Genomic DNA, 18,842 nt, shown 5'->3' with positions numbered 1-18,842 from the left:
AAGTCTTGGAAAGACAAAACTTCCTTCCCTGTTGCAACGCGCCGTCCTGTGTGGGTTCGTTTGGGGGTGTCCGGTACCCACGACCCTGCCTCTCAGATGGGCAGAGTTAAGCTTAAATCGCCCGAGTTCTCTGAACTAGCCCGTGAGAGAAGCAGCCAGGGACACCCCAGTTGCTGTGCACCTGGTGCTTGGCTCATGGTAGACACGTTGCAAGGCTGGGAGTCGGGTTTGTATTGCCCGAAGGATCTTGTCTTCAGGCCCAGGGACTTGTACATGGACCAGGCCAAATGTCAGTGGACGCAGCTCTGGGGGGGGAGAGGGGGGCTCATGCATCCATGGATCCCAGAGAGATCCTGAGTGAGCCAGCCCTTTGGGAATCTAAATTCCACTGGAATAGGGAATTGACTGCCCTGTTCTCAGGGTTCTAGCCTGTTTCTTTACACACAGCCCATTTGTGAGAGTTAAGAATGAGCGAAGATACCAGAGTTTCTTTGGGGAAGCTTTCACAAGCTCAGTTTTGGCCTAGGCTGGTGACTAAGCGCTGGCCACAGGCCCCTGATGTCAGTCAGTGTGGAGGGCAGCTCTCTAATGGAACATTGAAGCCCCTGTGTCAGCGCCCCGCTTTCTCAGATGAACGTGATGGACAGTTAGCTCTGAACGCAAAGGAAAATCTGGAGCAAGGCTCTAAAAAGTCCTGGAGTTATTAGGAGCTGCTTCCTTCCCCTCACCTTTGTTTTTCGGAGCCCAGAGAGAGCTGACGTCTAAAAAGCCAACACTTCTCGTCTTGTTATAACCCAGTGAGGGATGGACAACGTGGCAGCTCTCTGGGGATTCCCTTCCCCAAAGAATTACTTCCTTGAAGGGTTGGCCTGGGTGCCTCTAGCCTTATAGTATGGTGCGCTCTTGCCAGCTCTCTCCTGAATCTTTGAGTCTTTCAAGGACTTTCACCTTTCAAGATAGGAAGTGGAAAAAGTGGGAAGTAAAGATGTTCCATATTGCTTAGACGGGCACCTTACAATGTGTAGAAATGAATTCTTTTCCTTCATTAATCAGAAGAGCAGAACAAGTAAGGTAATGAGTCCTGGGTGATCCGAGGTACGTTGCTTTCTCTTGTTTGTAGAGAATATTTTGGGTTTGGTTTTGAAAAATGAATAGCCTATTTCCTGTCTGCTGGGTAGGAGAGAAATTGAAATTGACAACCAGCTGTTTAGCAAAAGCTGAGATTTTTATCCAGTGAAACTAATTTACCAGGACAACTACATCTTGGCACCTCCTTGGACTGAGGGTCACAGCCAAAAGGGTGGCTTTGTCCCTAAAGCGGAGGTCTTTTCCTCTTCCTTCTGAGAGGACTTCTGCGTCATCTCTTGCGTGGACCCTGACCCTCTCTCCCTGAGAGGAGAATGGCACCGGCGCCTGGGTATACAATTGCACTCAGTTCCTGGCTCAATGGCTGGCAAGGGGACCAGGGCTGGGTCCTTCTGATTCACTCCTGCAGTGGTTTTCCTGCTCTCAGAATGAATCCACCCATTCATCTGCGACTGGAATTCTTAGTGGGGGAAGAGACCAGAGTGACGTAGAGACATCATGGGAGGCTGATGCCCAAGGTCAAGTTCACCGAGCACTTGGGCTCTGGCAGCCATCACTGAATAAGGCCTAAGGGCACACAGGCCCGGGTCCCCAAAGGATAACCATTGTTCTGGGCTAGGCTGGGCTTTCAAAATGTCACAGTGAGAAATGTCCAATATTGATGCCCTGTGCACACTGTAGACTTTGCCCAGAGAATGAGGGTCCTTTGTTCTCGCCTTCCGCTGTGCATGCAGCCCGCCCACCCCCTGTTTGTTTAGTGGGTACCTGTGGCCTTCCTGAACTGTCTACCCTTCCACGCATCCACCCATCTGCTTGGCAGCCCATACTGTTGCCTGCTTAGAGAAAGGCATTTCGTTCTCATTCTCAGATCACATCCTGGCCCCAAACTAAGTACAGTTCTCTCTCTCTCTCTCTCTCCTCTCCCTTCCAACCGTGTCTGTCTGTCTTTATGGTAATACAGAAAGAGTAAATAGAACTAACAGTAGTGCCCATAATCTGGCTTTCGTGTCTCCGAGGGTGGTAGTCTTCCTGGCACCACACACTTAGAAGAACTTTGAAAGGTTTTGTGCTCCGGCTCCTATGTACGTACTGGTCCCTTGGCTTGACACGCCTTTTGTAGTGCTCCCGCCCCTAGCCACAAGGTCAGCCTCTCCGCTGCATGAACTCTGCAAGGGCAGAAGCTGTAGCTTTATCTCTGTGCACACAGCTGTCCTGCACATAGGAGGTACCTATGGTAATTGTTTCGCAGAATGACTAGACTATCAACAGTCAGTCACCTGCTGGGCCAGACAGAATCTTTCTTTTGATTTTAAACACTTTCTCCGTGGGGTATCTTTTTCCTCTTTATCACCATTGTTGCTTTGCCTTATATTTGTGCAGGACTTTGAATTTGTCCACTGTCTTTCTGTCCATTTGACTTCCTCCTCACAGCCCTTTGAAGTAGGCTGTGCAGGCCCGCCCCTTGGCAGCTTTCATTCCAGTGATCTAAGGCTCCTGGCAGAACTTGAACGAAAACTGCATCTCCCGAGTTTTCCCTCCACGTGAAACAGGACATTAGAGAAGTGGATTCCCCAAGGAACCTTGTGATACCCAGGAAAAGCGATTACTTTGCCAGGATATATTAGGCTATAGTGAATGACAGAGGGTTGCCAGTTTTGTCTGGAGCACACGTGAAGTGAGAAAGAAGTCCCGTGTCCTACAACCTCCAGATACTCAGGATCATCTGTTTTCTACCACTGAGCTTCCCCACCTAGGGCAGACTTTCCACACACTGCTGTGACTTTGGTTTTTTGTTTGGGTTTTGGATTTGGTGGCCACACCGAGTCATGCTCAGGATTTGCTCTCAGCTGTTCTAGGGGACTATGCAGTGATGGGGATAGAACCCAGGTCTCTTTCTCTCTGTTCCCAACATCGGACAGGCCAATCTCCTCTTGTTTTTTCTTTATAGAAGGCATGGTAATGCATAGACACATGGATCCTGGGAGGAATCATTAAGATTCTGTACTTACATTTCTTTGGGCACAAATATAAGACATTGTATTCTTTGTTGTAATGGGAGGGGAAAGGACTTGACCCAGATTTTAGACTAGTTGAAAATAATCAAGTGTCTGAATCTAGTCAAATCTCTTTATCTTGTCTGTTATATTCTTCAGAATGGGCTACTAGAGTTGATTTCCCAGATCCATTATGTTGACTAATCCACTAAGTTTGGTCCAGTCTTATGTGTGGCGCACAGATGATGCTCGTAGATGTGTGTTAGTTCAGTGCTTATTGAATTGATATGCTATGCAAGGGTCTGTGCTAAATGTTGGGGGACATTCAAAAGGCTGTAAGAGTGAATTATTGTCTGATGTCATTGTATGCAGCGTGCCAGGGTTCACAGACATGGCAGCAAGTCACAAAGTGGTTGTGTGGCACCATCAAAGAACTCAAGAGCTGGAGATGTAGTATCTCGTAGTATCTGGAGGTCAGGTGTTTGCCTTGCATGCAGCTGACTGTGATTGAATTTCCCTGCATTGCATATATAGTCGTGAATACTACCAGGGGTCACTCCTGAGCCCAAAGCCAGGAATAATCCCTGAATTATTGGCTGTGACCCAAAGCACCCCCTACTCCACCAGAAAGGAAAGACTTCAAGGAGAGGGTGTAAGTTGACTCACCCTTAATCCAGCAAGTATCTAGGTTTCAGTGAGGAAAGGAAGGGTCCAGGCTAGAAGAATGGTGGCCCAAATTAGAGAAAGAGTAAGAAGGATTGTACCTGCCACAGAGGCAGGGAGTGGGATGGGGTGAGGTGGCAGGTGGGACACTGGGAACAATGGTGGTAGAAAATGTGCACCTGTGGAGGGATGGGTGCTTGAGCATTTTGTGACTGAAACGAAATCATGCAAATTTGTAACTGTACCTCACAGTGATCCAATAAAACTTATTTAGAAAAAAGAAGAAGAATGGCAGGGAAAAACCTGTGGAGCCAGAATCCATCAAAAGTCAGTCCAGAAGCTGATTTGGGTTAGTGAGTGGTGATTTGGGGAGAGGCTTTGTTGCCGGAGTTGGTACTCTGATTGGGCCACACTATAGTGCTTTCAGAGCTTAGGATTTGAAATCAAGCCTAGGCTTTTGAAAATGGAAAACTTCTGAGCAAGGAGGTGGGCCAGCAAAAGTCAAGAAAAGAGAAAGAGTAGATTCAGGAAGCCTAACTTGAACAGTGGTTTCCAGAAGGTGTGTGTGTGTTTGGGGGCAGAGTGTTTGTTTTTTGGGGGTTTTATTTAGTTTTGGTTTGGTTTTGGGGCCATGCCCAATGATGCTAGGGGTTACTCCTGGCTCTGCACTCAGTAATTGCTCCTCGTGGGCGCAAGGCACCATATGGAATATCAGGGATTGAACCCAGGTCAGCTGTGTGCAAGGCAAGCACCCTCCCCGTTGGACTATCTCTTCAATGTTGCTTCCAAAAGTTCTGACAGTAGTTTGCAACAAGAAATACCTTTTAATACCAACACACACACACACACACACATATACCTGCACACACTAAAATTTGGAATTAAAATTCTATGCATTATATATGTATAATATATATCATATATGTAATGTATATTGACATTTTCCATTGCGTTCTATTTTATTTTTGAAAGAATGACCCATTTCAATTATTGATTGACTAATTTTTGTTATTTTTTATGGAGGATGGGAACCATGACTGTGCTCAGGAATCGATCCTGGCAGTGCTGGGGGTAGGACCACATGCAGTGCAGGGGATCAAATCAGAGTTAGCTACATGCAGGGTAAGTGCCTTACATCTGAACTATGTCTCCAGCCCCTTTGGTGACTGAGTTTGATCTCTGTTTACAATGCATCGCTGCATAGCCATTTAATGATACATAGAGTCTACATAAACCCCCGCTTTGAAAAACACAAGGAATTTATCACACATATTCAGACTAGAGCTAACCCTAGTGACTCCAACCAGCTAAAGATGATTTGGTTAACTTGGTTGTTTTTATTTATTATTATTATTATTATTATTATTATTATTATTGTCATGGGGTTTTGTGCTTTTTATTTTTATTTTATTATTTTTTAAAAGATTTTTTAATTGAATCATTGTGAGATAGACCCTTACAAAGCTGTTCATGATTAGGTTTCAGTCATACAGTGTTCCAACACTCATCCCTCCACCAATGTCCCCAGTTTCCCTCCCATCCCCCCCACCCCCAACCTGCCTTCTGTGACAGGCGTTTTTCTTCTTCGCTCTCTCTCCCTCTCCCTCTCTCTCCCTGCTCCCCCCCCCCCGCCCTTTTGGGCATTGTAGTTTGCAATACAGGTACTGAAAGGTTATTGTGTATATCCCTTTACCTACTTTTAACACTCAATTCTTGTCCAGTGTGATCATTTCCAACTATTTTTGTCATACGGGTTCCTTCTCTATCTTACCTAGTCTCTACCCCACACACATTTGTGATAGATTCCAACCATTGATCAGTCCTCCTAGCCCCTATTTTCCCTGGCTTTGGATATTCGTCTTCTACTATATAATTTTTATATTTGGTTGTTTTTGAAGAATAATAATAAGAAATACAGGACCGGGGTGTTAGTTCAAGACTGCAGTGCACACCGAGCACACATTGTGTTTAATTCAGTCCCGGCCACAGCATGACACCCCACCCTGCTCCAGTCACTCACTCCTCTAGCTCTGGTGACCCCAGCACCACTTAGCCCAAAAGGCACCCCATCACCTGACCTAAACATTAAACCCGTAGGATAGAGCACAACCAGGCTATGTATCACCAAAGAGTGTCCCCCCCTGAACACTGCTTGGGAATACCCCTAGCCCTGAAAAATGCAGAAGGGACGACCATAAATACCACTGGTTGTTCCATACGTTGGAAACCTGTCCACAGGAAAGAAAAGAAAACCCTTATAGGCTAGGCAGAGACTCCCAGTCTTGTTTGGCCAACCACTTCCTTCTCAGGAAACTCACCTAGCTCTCCCTCTTGGAAATCTGCCTTCACTGGGTGAGCAAACAGAAAGGTCCCCCCAACTGTATGCAAGCCTTCTGCACCCCACCCCCACCCCCAGCATTGTTCTAGCTCCCCTTGGTGGGTTGGGTGGGGGCAGTACCACCCACTTTGGGAAACACAGGCCTAGAGCAAGATGTCTGAGTTAGCGGCAATTAAGGAAAAACAGAGAAAACCATGGGGCGAGGCCCCTGCCGCAGTCACAACCATCAGGCAGAAATGTCAGCCAGTGCCAGTTCCCCAAGGACGAGGAGCCACGGGGTGGAAGGTGGGTGAGGGGTATGAGTGATGCCACCACTGTAGAGTGGCCTGGGTGTCACTTCCCACATGCCCCTGCCCAGAAATGTCGTTGCTTACTTGTCTGAAGCCGGCCAGCCCCTGGAGACCAATAAGCAAATCATCATGTAGTGGGTAAATAGACACATATTTACATAATGAAATATTATGTAGTAGTTGATTTTTTGTTTGTTTTTCCTTTTGGGTCACACCCAGCAATGCACAGAGGTTACTCCTAGCTCTGCACTCAGGACTTACTCCTAGCGGTTCTCAGGGGACCATGTGGGATGCTGGGAATTGAACCCGGGGTGGATGTGTGCAAGGCAAACTCTCTACCCGCTGTGCTATAGCTCCAGCCCTCACATAGAAGTTGAAATGACCGAAGTCGACCTCCATGTGTCTAGACCTCAGAACCATAATACTGAACATAATAGGAGCTCAAAGTTTCAAAATGACGCATTCTGGTACTGAGCTGTTTACTTCAGTCCTGGGCCAGTAAACCAACCCCACAGTGTACTTGTGGGTTTACGCTTGCAGAGTGAAAGTGAGGGGGTCGTGAGTACCAAATGCAGGGTGGTGCTTCCACCCGGGTGGCCAGGAGACAAGGGGCTGCAAGCAGCTGTGAGTGGCCGGGAGCTTCAACAGCCTCTGGGCTCTTGATGCTGACCCCAGGCAGGCATAGCTTGATGTCAGAATTTGATGGTGCTTTTGTTATTGATTTTCTGAGTGTTTACAATATCTCAGTACTTTCTGTGAATATTTGCTTGGGCACCACACCCAGTGCTTGTGCCCAAGGGCCTTTCTCATCAGTGCTGGGGTTCAAACTGGAGCTGCTGTATGTCCATGAGCACTTTGAGCTACCTCCCCGGTCCACTTCCTAGGCTTGCTGGCCATTACCAGCACCACAGCTCCAACTGACCACACTGTTCCTAGCAAGAGAATTCTCGCCTTCTCTGGTCAGTGGAGAGTGCACAGTGCTGGGTTGAGTAGGGTTTCCAGACAGCCCTCTTCCTTCCACCTCTGGCTTTCTGGGGATCAAACCTTCGGCAAAGCAAGGGACTCGGAAGAGTGAAAGCTCTTTTTATGACTCCTGATACCCACCAGGAGTCTGAAGTGAAAGGGACGGGAGACAATGAGAAGCGATCGCAGAGGCTGTGCCAGCCGCCCATCCTGCAATAGAGGCTCCTCTCAGCTTGTTGAGTTACCCCAAAGGACAAAGGCTTCACCTCAGAATTTCCCCTTTCCTAACAGAAGGACCATTTTCTGCCACTTCCTTTCTTCCTTTATTTATTTTTACTTGGCGCCCATCCCTGGTGGTTTTCAGTTCTTCTGCCTCCGTGCTCAGGGATCATTCCTGGTATTGCTCAAGGGACCATATGTGGTGCCAGGGATTGAATCTGGGTGGGCCACAATAAAGGCAAGTGCCCTTTCCACTCTTTTACTTCTCCAGCCCCGCTGTTTCCTTTCTTAGTGGATGAGAAGGAGAATAGGTGATAACTTGGCTGTCAAATGTTCAGAGTTGATTTAAGAGTTATGGGGGAAATAAATAAATATATCCAACTGCCTCCCTGAATTGCCTTCCTTTCTCTTTCCCTGCATTTCTGTCAGATGCTCCATCCACTGGCAAACCTGTTCCAATTCCTTCTCTTTTGGAGGAAGACACCGCAGCGTTTTTAGCAGACCGATTAACTTGGGCCTGGTATTGGTTTCTTTTGGTACCAACCAGACTGTTGCTTGGCCTCAGAGCAGGAAAAAAAAATAATTTCTGGTGTTCTGACCATATTTCCCTGGGCTTTGGGTCAACCCTCATCATCAGAAGACCACCACTCTGTCTTTGCAGCAGATCCTTCCAGAATGCTCACTCATTCCATCAGCCTACATTCACCTTGGCCTTCACAGTCAGCCTGTCTCTAGCTATCCCGGGAGTAGCAGGAAGGTTAATGCAGTGACTCCTGGTCCTCCGCAGAGCCAGGCCTGTCACCCAGCATCACGGCTCAGGTGTCCAGACTTCTTCAGGGCACTTCTCACAGGAAAGCCCTTGAGGTGAAGTGCCCACCAGAAGGGCCTCTGGCGAATGGCACTGTCAGGGGCTGCTTTCACGGTTGCTCCCCAGGGCTGTGAGCCCACACCCAGCCTCCTGAGTGTGTTCTAGAGGTCAGCCTGGGGAGTCGCAGGGAAAGAGCCTCCATCGCTGAGCTGGGAGACGGTTCTGGTGCCAGGGAGGAATCCGCCAAGTCACAGAGCCGTGCCTTTTATTATTTTTAAACACACTCGCCCCACTTCGGCATGGTGGCGCGTCTGGGTGGTGTTCTTGGTGCTCTGGTCTGGGATCCGGTCAGCTGAGGGCAAGGACTGAGGTGGGGCCAGAGAGGCTGTGGTCACTAGCCCCAGAACCGGATCCTGGACCCCGCATGGGCTCCTTTCTCCCTGCGCCGGGGGTCTCGTGCCCTTGCTGGGTCTGAACTCTCCTTGGCCCATGGGTGCTGTTGCCAGCTGGCCCGTCAGAGAGGGTGGCATCTCCACACGCAGCTGCTCTGCCTGTACCAGCTGACTGCATAAGCCCCGACTGGCCCTCACCCCAGTCCCCTCTGCTGTGGTCAAGGTGGTGGTCGCCCGGCTGGGGCCTTCACACAGAAGAGGCAGGGCCCCCAGGAGAGAGTCACCGAAGGGGGAGGGCCGCTTGTCCTTCCCGCCCGCAGAAGCTGCTGCCTCTCGCCCACCTTCCTGCTCTTGCAGAGACAGTGACTCAGGCCCAGGCCACTCCCTGGGGAGCCAGGATTCCAGCCACTATCAACCACCGCCTACTCCTTGCTCAGCTCCCCTTCTTTCTCACCTCTCCCAACTTCCCCCTCCCGCTCAAACTGTGATCTTGGCCCAGCCAGAGAGAGCAGGAAGATGCAACTTGGGGAAGGCGAAGCATCCCCAGGTTCTTTCCACCACCACCCCCCACACACCCCCACCAACACCCCTGCCACGCCAGGCCTGGACAGCTTCATCTTCACAGTCAGGTGGAGAGTAATTCCAGAGAACAGGTGAATCACGCGGGGAGGCGTGCACAGGTCTTGGCTTCTTTGTATTGGGAGCGGAGGACTCTCCAAAGATGCAAGGCTCAGGGGATCTGCTGGGGTGACCAGGGGATCCCCACCCCACTGCCATCTGGGCCTGCCCGCTGTCTCTGCCTCTGCAGTTAAAGGGGTTGGGGGAAACAATAGATTGAGAAACGGGCAAATTGAAAATGCAAAAGCGCTGTTCTTGTAAATAGACATTACACAAGAGCAGGAGTTTTTTTGGAAAGGTTTTACTGAGACAGACAGAATTAGCCAACTGGCATCACGCTGCTAATAGAGATATTTACTGTTTGAAAAAAAAGTATATTTGTAGCTTTCGGAACATCCTGTTGACTTTTCTTTATTGTGAAAGAAAATAGAATCTTCTTTCTCCCCTTTCTCTCTGTACACATTGAATTTCTTTCTTTTCTTTTCTTTTTTTTTTTTGGTCGAGGTGGGACATGTTGGGGGTTGGAGAAGGGTAGGGTGGAGAGAAATGTTTTCTTCGTTTTGTTACTGATCCCAAAATATCCCTCCTCCTGCCCTCTGGTGCTCACACTGGTGGAATGGGGGCAGATCCAGGGAGGGCGCCCACTCCAGAGCCCGCTTGATGACTTCCAGAACGCAGAGCCTCTCTGGGGACCTACCCTGGTCTGCCCTCTGGACCTTGGCTTAGCTACCCAGTTCCATGGAGAAATCCCCAAGGGATGCGGGGAGGAGGAGGAGGAGGAGGAGGAAGAGGAGGAGGAGGAGGAAGAGGGGCAGAAACAAAATTCCCAATGCCTAGTGAGCCTTTGCCTGCCCTGGAGGGGGTGTGCTGTCTCTCCAGAGGGGCTGGCTCTGGGGCTGGGTAGCCTCTGGGAGCCCCGGGGAGAGGCGGGAGGCCCCTCCCAGGTGGAACTTATTTGCTCTTTTCCAGCCTGTTCCCTCCTACTGGAGCATTCGAAGTTGGTGGCAGAGAATTGAACCCTGCCAACCGGGGCCTGCCTGGTTTTCAGGCAGCCCTGGCACAGAGGTGCCCAGCTGCCGTCTGACAGTGAGGCAGCCCCAGCCAGGAGGTGCTTCTTCCCTCCAGGGTCGTCAGGTTCCATAAGAGCTTTGCTTTCCTTTGGCCCGTACTGGGGCCACCTCACTAGGCTGGACTTCTGAAGCCAAAGCCAGCTGATTGATGGCTATCTCTCCACCCAGCGTGCTTGTCCTGACTCCAGCTGCTGACTGATGTGCCCTCTTTAGGTCTGTGTTTAGTTGGATGAGGATCGAGACCAAAATACAAAGGTGTTCCTTTCTTTGTTCTTTATATTGCCTTACCAAAGACTTAACTTTTTTCAGGAACCTTAAAGTATGGGAGTTTTACTCACTGATTTCATCACGTTATTCCCTCATTAGTACATGCCTACAATCTAGACCTTCAGCTTAGTGAAATCATAGGCTGTGTCTGTCTCCCTCATCCTGATTGCACTGGACCCTAGGGCAGTGGTCATCATGAAGAAGGCCCTTAAAAGGTTGGCATCAGGGCAGGAGCGATAGCAGGAGTGACTGCCTTGCACGCAGTCAACCCGGGTTCGATTCCCAGCATCCCATATGGTCCCCTGAGCACCACCAGGGGTAATTCCTGAGTGCAGAGCCAGGAGTAACCCCTGTGCATCGCCAGGTGTGACCCAAAAACCAAAAATAAAATAAAATAAAATAAAAATAAAAGGTTGGCATCGCACTGAGCTGCTATAGTACCAGCAGGGGCTGGCGAGGTCCCAAGTCGATGAACCTGGATCTTTACCAAGCCGAGTTTATTTAGTAAGGAAAAGACGGCTCCCCTTGGGTAGGTGGACAAGCCCCTCACCATACTCGCCACCCAAGAAAAAGTACTTGCTGATAGGCATTCATTCAAGAATCAGGAACAGAAAAATCTAGAAGAGAAAAATGTTTTCTTCTTAATTAAAAGGCTTTCTGACTAAAACCAGGAGTAAAGGGCCCTCCCGTTGATCGTCGATTTGCTCGAGCGGGCCCAGTAACGTCTCCATTGGAGACTTTGTTGTTACTGTGTCTGGCATACTCTTCATATTTAATAGTGAGAGATTAAAACTTGATGCATTCTTGGGCTGGAACACAGCAGGTAGGGCATTTGTCTTGCACAAGGCCAACCTGGCCAACCCAGGTTCGATTCCTCCGCCCCTCTCAGAGAGCCCGGAAAGCTACCAAGAGTATCTCGCCCACGCGGCAAATCCTGGCAAGCTACCCGTGATGTATTCAATATGCCAAACACAGTAACAAGTGTCACAATGGAGACATTACTGGGCCCGCTCGAGCAAATCGATGAACAACAGGAGGACAGTGACAGTGACAGTGTTGTTCAATAAAATTATCTTTAAAAAAAAAAGGCTTGATGCATTCTTACTAAAGTCATGAGCACTAAGATTAGTATACTAAGCCAGTATACTAATAAAAGCAACAGGCGTAAAATATTAGGGGAGCAGCATTGTTTCCTTAGCCCAAGCATTGAACTGCCAGCTGTTCCCAGGAGTGGCCCCTATACCCTCTGAGCACTGCTTGGGAGGCCTCAAAAAATAATAAAAGATAAAGTGTTGAGAAATTTTATCATTTTCAACTGGTATGATTATCTACTTGGAAATCCAATTAGAGGTTTTATTCCAGTTGAACTTCTTGGGCTATATAGGTTTATTATAAAACTGGTAGCTGATTTCAGGATAAATGTTTACTGCCCATATCATACTCAATGCTATGAGATATGAAAAAAGGAAATCCTATGTATTGTATAACCAAAGTATTAAATTCCATGGAGTGTATTAAGGTTAAGATTAAGATTAAAGATTAAAGGCCCTCCCGTTGATCATCGATTTGCTCGAGTGGGCCCAGTAACGTCTCCATTGGAGACTTTGTTGTTACTGTGTTTGGCATATCCAATACATCACGGGTAGCTTGCCAGGCTCTGCTGTGTGGGCGAGATACTCTCGGTAGCTTGCCGGGCTCTCCAAGAGGGGCGGAGGAATCGAACTCGGGTCGGCCATGTTGGCTGCATGCAAGGCAAAAACGCCCTACCGCTGTGCTATTGCTCCAGGCGTATTGAGGTATGTAGGGTTAAAACTTTCACATACAAATGTTACTTTAGAATCTGAATGCTTAACAAAACAAATGTAGTGGACCCCTGTATAACTCATAAGCCTAAAGCTTATAATACAAAAATTTGAATGAGTGGAAAGAAACATGGCCCTGAATGAGTAAGCACAGTATAAGTAACTGTATAGGTTCTGCAGAGGTTAATTTACAAATTTCTGCTTTCTCAGTAGTATCCTGCTTTGGGGGTTGGACGTGTGTGTGTGCACAGCAAATGCTTTTGAAGTTTAAATATTAAAATTAATCATAAAATAGCCAAGAAATTATGTAAAAAATATAACAAGAAAAATGCTTCTGTTTCTATGGTATGGTATGGTATTTAATGATGCTCACATTATTTTGAAGAGATTGTTTTTTTCATCTGCCCTCTCCTTTTCGTTTTTGTTGTTGACGATGTGGTTGTAATCCAGTAGTTGCACCCACACCTGGCTGTGGTGCTAGGTGGGACTCTCTTATTGGGGCTCAGTGCTTGGGCACTCTCCCTAGGTGCTCACCACAGATACCTCTTTAATTGTGGTGCTTGCACACATGTTCCTTATTTGGCAGTGGTGGTCTCACACACACACACACACACACACACACACACACACACACACCTGGCAGTGATGCAGCAGGAAATAAATCATGTGTGTTGCTGGGACCTCACTCAGCAAAGCAGCCAGGATCCTGCACAGCCCATGAGACAGCACCAGGGACTGAACTCATGGCCAGGATGTAAATCACTGAGCTGTTCTCCCAAACCTGAGAAGAAAGTTTTATGTATCTGTAGGTGTGAATGGCACTGCCAGGATCGAACCCAGAGGGCAAGGCATGCCATCTGCCACTAAACTGTTTTCCTGCCCAAAGATAGATTGGTTGGTTTGGGGGCCTTGGGGCAAAATACAGCATTGTTTGAGGGTTACTCTTGATGATGCTTGGAGGATCATGTGATCCAGGAATTGAACCCAGGGTTCTTGCTCATGCTGTAGTCCTTTGAGCTATCTCCCTGGTCCAAGACAGATTATTTTTAAAAAATCAAAGGTCCGGAGAGATAGCATAGGGGTTAAGGTGCTTGTCTTGCAAGCTCCAACCACAGTTCAATCTCCAGCCCTACATTGTCCCCAGAGCACTACCAGGTGTACCCCTGAGGTCAGAGCCAGGAGTGGTCCCAGAACACTTCCAGCGTGGTCTAATATTAAGCAATAATAAAGCCCCCTTAAAACAGCTTGTTAAATATACAAAAAATAGGGCCAGAAAGATAGTTCAGCTAGTAAGGTGTTTTTATCTTGCTTACAGGTTTTATGTATGGTCCCCTGGCACCATGTATGGTCCCCTGAGCACCAGGAGGAGTGATCCTTAAGCCTGGAGTAAATCCTGAGCACAGCTATCTAAGTGAAGTAAAGATATGAAAGATTGTCACTGAAATTAAATTGTAGTAATTGGGTCAGAGCCAACTGCATTTGGTTCCCAGCACCATCTACAGCCCCCAAAGTCCTGCCAAATGTGATCCCTTATCACAGGAGAAGTAAGTCCTGAGCACAGCCAGGTGTGGCCCAGGCTCAAACTCCTCCCCCGCCCCATGTGTAGTGCTAACATACAGATAGGTGTGTAGGACCACTGCATTGCTTGCAGAAGCCCTCTATCCCAGGCACTTCATGTCCCTTGAGCTCCGCCAGGAGGACCAGGAGTGCCCACCCACAAAAATAGACATGTGTAAGATGAAGGACATATGGAAGAGAATTGAGAGTACAAAAATAGATACTTACTTTTGGGTCAGTTTACTAGTAACAAGGGTGTCAAGACTGTTCAGTGGGAGAGAGAAGAGTCTTTTTGACAGATAAGTGCTGGGTAACTGGATATCTACATGTGAAAGAGGAAAGTTGGATTCCTATCATATACCATATACAAAAATTAACTATGAAAAAAAAATTTTTTAAGAACTAAAATTATACAACTCTCAGAAGAAAGCTTAGGGGTGAATCTTCCATGATCTTAGAATGGCAAAGAATTCTTAGATATGACACCAAAAGCACAAACAATGAAAGAAAAAATAGAACAGAAAAATCTAAAACTCTTCTGCTTCAAAGAATCAGGCAAGTGAAAAAATAACACTAATGGGAGAAAAAAATTCAAAGTCATGTATCTGATTAGGAACCTGTACCCAGAATGTATAAAGAACTCCTGCAACTTAATAAAAAAAAGAAAAAAGACAGCCTTTTTTAAATTATTAGACAGAAAATATGAATAGATGTTTCTTGCAAGCAGGAAATACAAATAACTAAAGAGCACATGGTAAGGTACTCACTTATCTGTCATTTTTCAGAGAAATGCAGATCTCTGTCTAAATGAAATAGCCCCCAACCCCTTTAGAATGCTCAAATGAACATGACAGACAATGACAAGTGATGGTGAAGAAATGAAAATATTGGGAGCCTCCTGTTGCTGCTGGTAAGAGAGTGAAATGGTGCAGTTACCATGGAAAATGGTCTGACAACCCCTCCAAAGGTTAAACATAGACTTACCATATGACCCGCCAATTTTTCTATTGCCAAGAGCTATAAAAACTTGTTTCCTCAAAAAAAATTGTATACAGAAATGTAAATTGCATCCATAACAGCCAAAATGTGGAAATAGCTCAAATGCCCCATCACCTGAATATGGAGCTAAATTATCGGTAATATGTACAGTAAGGAATCCAACTTTCCTCTTTCACATGTAGATATCCAGTCACCCAGCATTTATCTGCCAAAAAGACTCTTCTCTCCCCCACTGAACAGTCTTGGCACCCTTGTTACTAGTAAATTGACCCAAAAGTAAGTATCTATTTTTGTACTCTCAATTCTATTCCATATGTTTTTAAAAGGGACAAGTTACTACTATATGTTCCCACATGAATGAACTTTGAAAACAGTTTGCTAAGTGAAAGAATCTATCACAAAATGTCACCTAATCTGCAAAGTACGCCCCCATTATCTGTGGTTTTGCTTTTCAGAATTTCAGTTGCCCACCACCAGTGTACAACAGATTTTGAGTGACACCACATTTGCATAACTTCTGTTAATAATAGGTTGTAACAATCATTCTATATTAATATTAGTTCTTGTTATTAATCTTTATTATTCCTGGTTTATAAATTAAATAAATGTTACCTTGGGAAAGTACACGTAGGAAAAAACATAGTATATCCAGGACTTGTTGCCTCAGATATCCACAAGAGTTCTTGGAATTCATCTCTGTGAAACAGAGAACTAAAATAATCACTTGTATGTAATGGTCAGAATAGGTAATTCATAGAAACATTAGATTAATGGTTGCCAGGACTAGAGGGTGGGAGGGGAGGGGGAAATGTGGAATGACTGCTCTTAAATGTTGAGTTTCTTTGGGGGGGTGGTGATGAAAATGATCTGAGATTAGATTGTGGTGAAGGTCTGAAAACTCAAAACCACCAATTAGTGCACTTTAAAAGAACAAATACTGTATGTGAATTAATCTTATTAAGGTTGCTTTTTAAAAACAAACTATGGGGCCAGAGAGATAATATAGTGGGTAGGGTGATTGCCTTGCTCGCAGCCGACCCAGATGCAATCCCCGGCATTCCATTTAGTCCCTTAAACCCCACCAAGAGTGATCCCTGAGCTCAGAGCACGTGTGGCCCTCCCTCGAACAAAAACCTTCAGATTGACTGCGTACATCTATTTTATCTTCCACAAATTCTACAAAAAATACAGAAAAGCAAACTTTTTGGTGGGGGAGGACATACCCAACAATGCCCATGGGTTAGTCCTCCTGGTGCTCAGGGGTTACTCCTCTTGGTGCCCAGGGGTTACTTCTGTTGATGCTCAGGGGTTACTCCTGGTGATACTCAGGGGTTACTTCTGCTGGTACTGGGGATCAGATGGGATGCCGGGGATTAAACCTGGGTCTGCCACATGCAAGGCAAGCTCCCTACCTACTGTACTATTGCTCCCTCCCTAAAAGTGAACTTTTTTTCTTCTTCATTTTTTAAAATTTAAACAAAGGGCTAGAGCAATAGCACAGTGGGTAGGGAGTTTGCCTTGCATGCAGCTAACCTGGGTTCCATTCCCAGCATTGCATATGGTCCCCAAGCACCGCCAGGAGTAATTCCTGAGTGCATGAGCCAGGAATAACCCCTGTGCATTGCCAGGTGTGACCCAAAAAGCAAAAAAATAAAAATAAATAAATAAAAATAACATTTAAACACTGTGGTTTGCAGAGTTGTTTATAATACATAATGCATTCAATATTTGTACACCAGTCCCGCCACCAAAGTGACCTTCCCTCTACCATGTCCCCATTTTCCCAACTACCCCTGCACACACATCTGCCCCCTTAGCAGACACAAAATAATTCATTTTATATTGCTAGTTACAACTAAGTGGCTAGTGATATTATTTTTTTAAAAATACTACATTAAAAAAATACTACAGTAAAAGAAAATTTGTGAAAATTCTTATCTCACCATGGGGTCATTAAGGTGTTTTTTATTTTCACTTGAGCCTTATGTTTGATTGCTTTTGTTTATTGAGTTTGCTTCTATGTTACTTTCCCATCTGAGTTGGTGTGCTCTTACTGGGACGTCAGTATTGTGGAGTTTGGGGGTGTCCATGCACTCCAGAATCTCTAGGATCGGTAGAAGTGAGCCACAGAGTTTACGTGATGGCAGCTGTGGGTTGTGGGAGTGGCTGCCAGGGCTTCAGGAAGTCGTGGGGTTTTAGGGGTGGGGGACCGGAGTTGCCTGCCCCCACTCTGAGAAGACCCCAGAGTTCTGAGCCTGAAAACCGGTGGGCGTACCTGGAATTTTTGTCTGTTCGGTATCTCTGCAAAGATGAGTGAAAAAGCAGTGGAACCGGGCTGTTGGCACGGTGGAAGCCATTGGGGCGTGGGTGTGGGTGCAGCTGCTGGGGCTTCTCTCGCCCCCTCCCGAAGTTGATTTTCAGATGCTCACACTATTGTCAGGTTTTTTTTTTTTTAAGTAATAATTTGTTGTGCTCTTTCTCTAAACATTGATTTTTGTGCTTACTCTCTGCCTACTTTTACTTTACTGAAAATAGTTAAAAGTATCACAGAGTCAGAAAGCAAACTGGTTTGTTTGTTTTTGTTTGGGGGGCCACATCTAGCTGCGCAGGGATTACTCCTGGCTCTGCACTCAGAAATCACTCCTGGCAGGCTCGGGGGACCATATGGGATGCTGGGGATGGAGCATGGATCGGCTGCATGCGAGCTTACTCGCTGTACTTACTCGCTGCCCTCAACCCCCACCTCCCCAAAAGCAAAACTCTTAAAGGCCTGAATGTACTTATGCAGGGGACATTGTTAGCAGAGAAATTGTTTGGGAGAAAGATGCGCTTCCAGAGAGATCCCTAGCAGTTCTGAGGAAGTCGCATCCTAAACTGACCTGTGGCCACACCACCAGCTGACCCAGCTGACATCACAGACTCCTGAGAAGGCAGCAGTGGGTGACTGGGGTTGGGGGGAGGGGCTGCAGAAGCAGGGGAGAAGCCCAGTGCTCAGGGGGGTTGGCCCACAGCTGTTTGGAAGGAAGTTCAGCACCCTCCATCTCCTCCCCAACTCTGTTTCACTGGGTCACTGTCCTGGCCTCACCCAGGCAGAAGAATGAAGGCGCCTCACCCCTGGGGAGTGAAACAGGGAGTTTTTATAGTGGGGCACACAAAGGTGGATTTACTGTGAGAAACTAATAAAGCTTAAGCATCAGGCCCCTTGCTTACATGGAGCTAATCCAAGGCCCTGGAAGGAACCCCAGCTGTGTGTTCACATGAGCCTCTGTTGTTGTGAACGCTGAACAATGTGTTTATACTACATGAAGTTGAAAAAAAAACCCTCCATTAGACCACACCTCCTCACAGCAACTTTGGGCTAGCCTGGGCCATGAGAAGAATGGGCCTAGAGGGGTTACCAGGGAGTCGGCTATTGTAACTGAAATCGGTAGAGATTTTCATGGCAGTATGAATAAAACAAGTGAAAATTTACACACTGTAGGTAGGAATATATAGTGGTTACCTCTTTTGAACATCTTTGAATTTATGTAAAACCTCAAAGAGAAACTAAGTAAATATTAATGGAATGAAACCAAAAGTAGTGAAATCAGTAGAAGTTATCCTAAAAACAGGTAAAGTCTCACAGAGCGTTTCTAGATTGTACCAAAATCTAGAAATCCTTAAGAGAATGAGATCAGGTTTTTCTAAGTGATGATTACCTGGTAATCTAGTTAACGAAGAGAGGGAGCAGATCATCTGAACACATTGATAAGTCATTTAAATTTCTGGTGAATTTA

The 18,842-nt window shown here is 46.6% G+C and overlaps 1 protein-coding gene across 1 annotated transcript in view; it reads left to right on the top strand.

Annotated features, from left to right (window-relative positions):
* Positions 1-18,842, top strand: part of BIN3 (bridging integrator 3) — a 46,738-nt gene that overhangs the window by 551 nt on the left and 27,345 nt on the right. The window lies entirely within an intron of this gene.

Source organism: Sorex fumeus, unplaced genomic scaffold, assembly GCF_029834395.1.
Source record: "Sorex fumeus unplaced genomic scaffold, SorFum_2.1 ptg000039l, whole genome shotgun sequence".
Classification (NCBI taxonomy): Eukaryota; Metazoa; Chordata; class Mammalia; order Eulipotyphla; family Soricidae; genus Sorex; species Sorex fumeus.
Note: the sequence above shows the minus strand (reverse complement) of the source record. Positions and strands in the feature narration are given on the sequence as shown.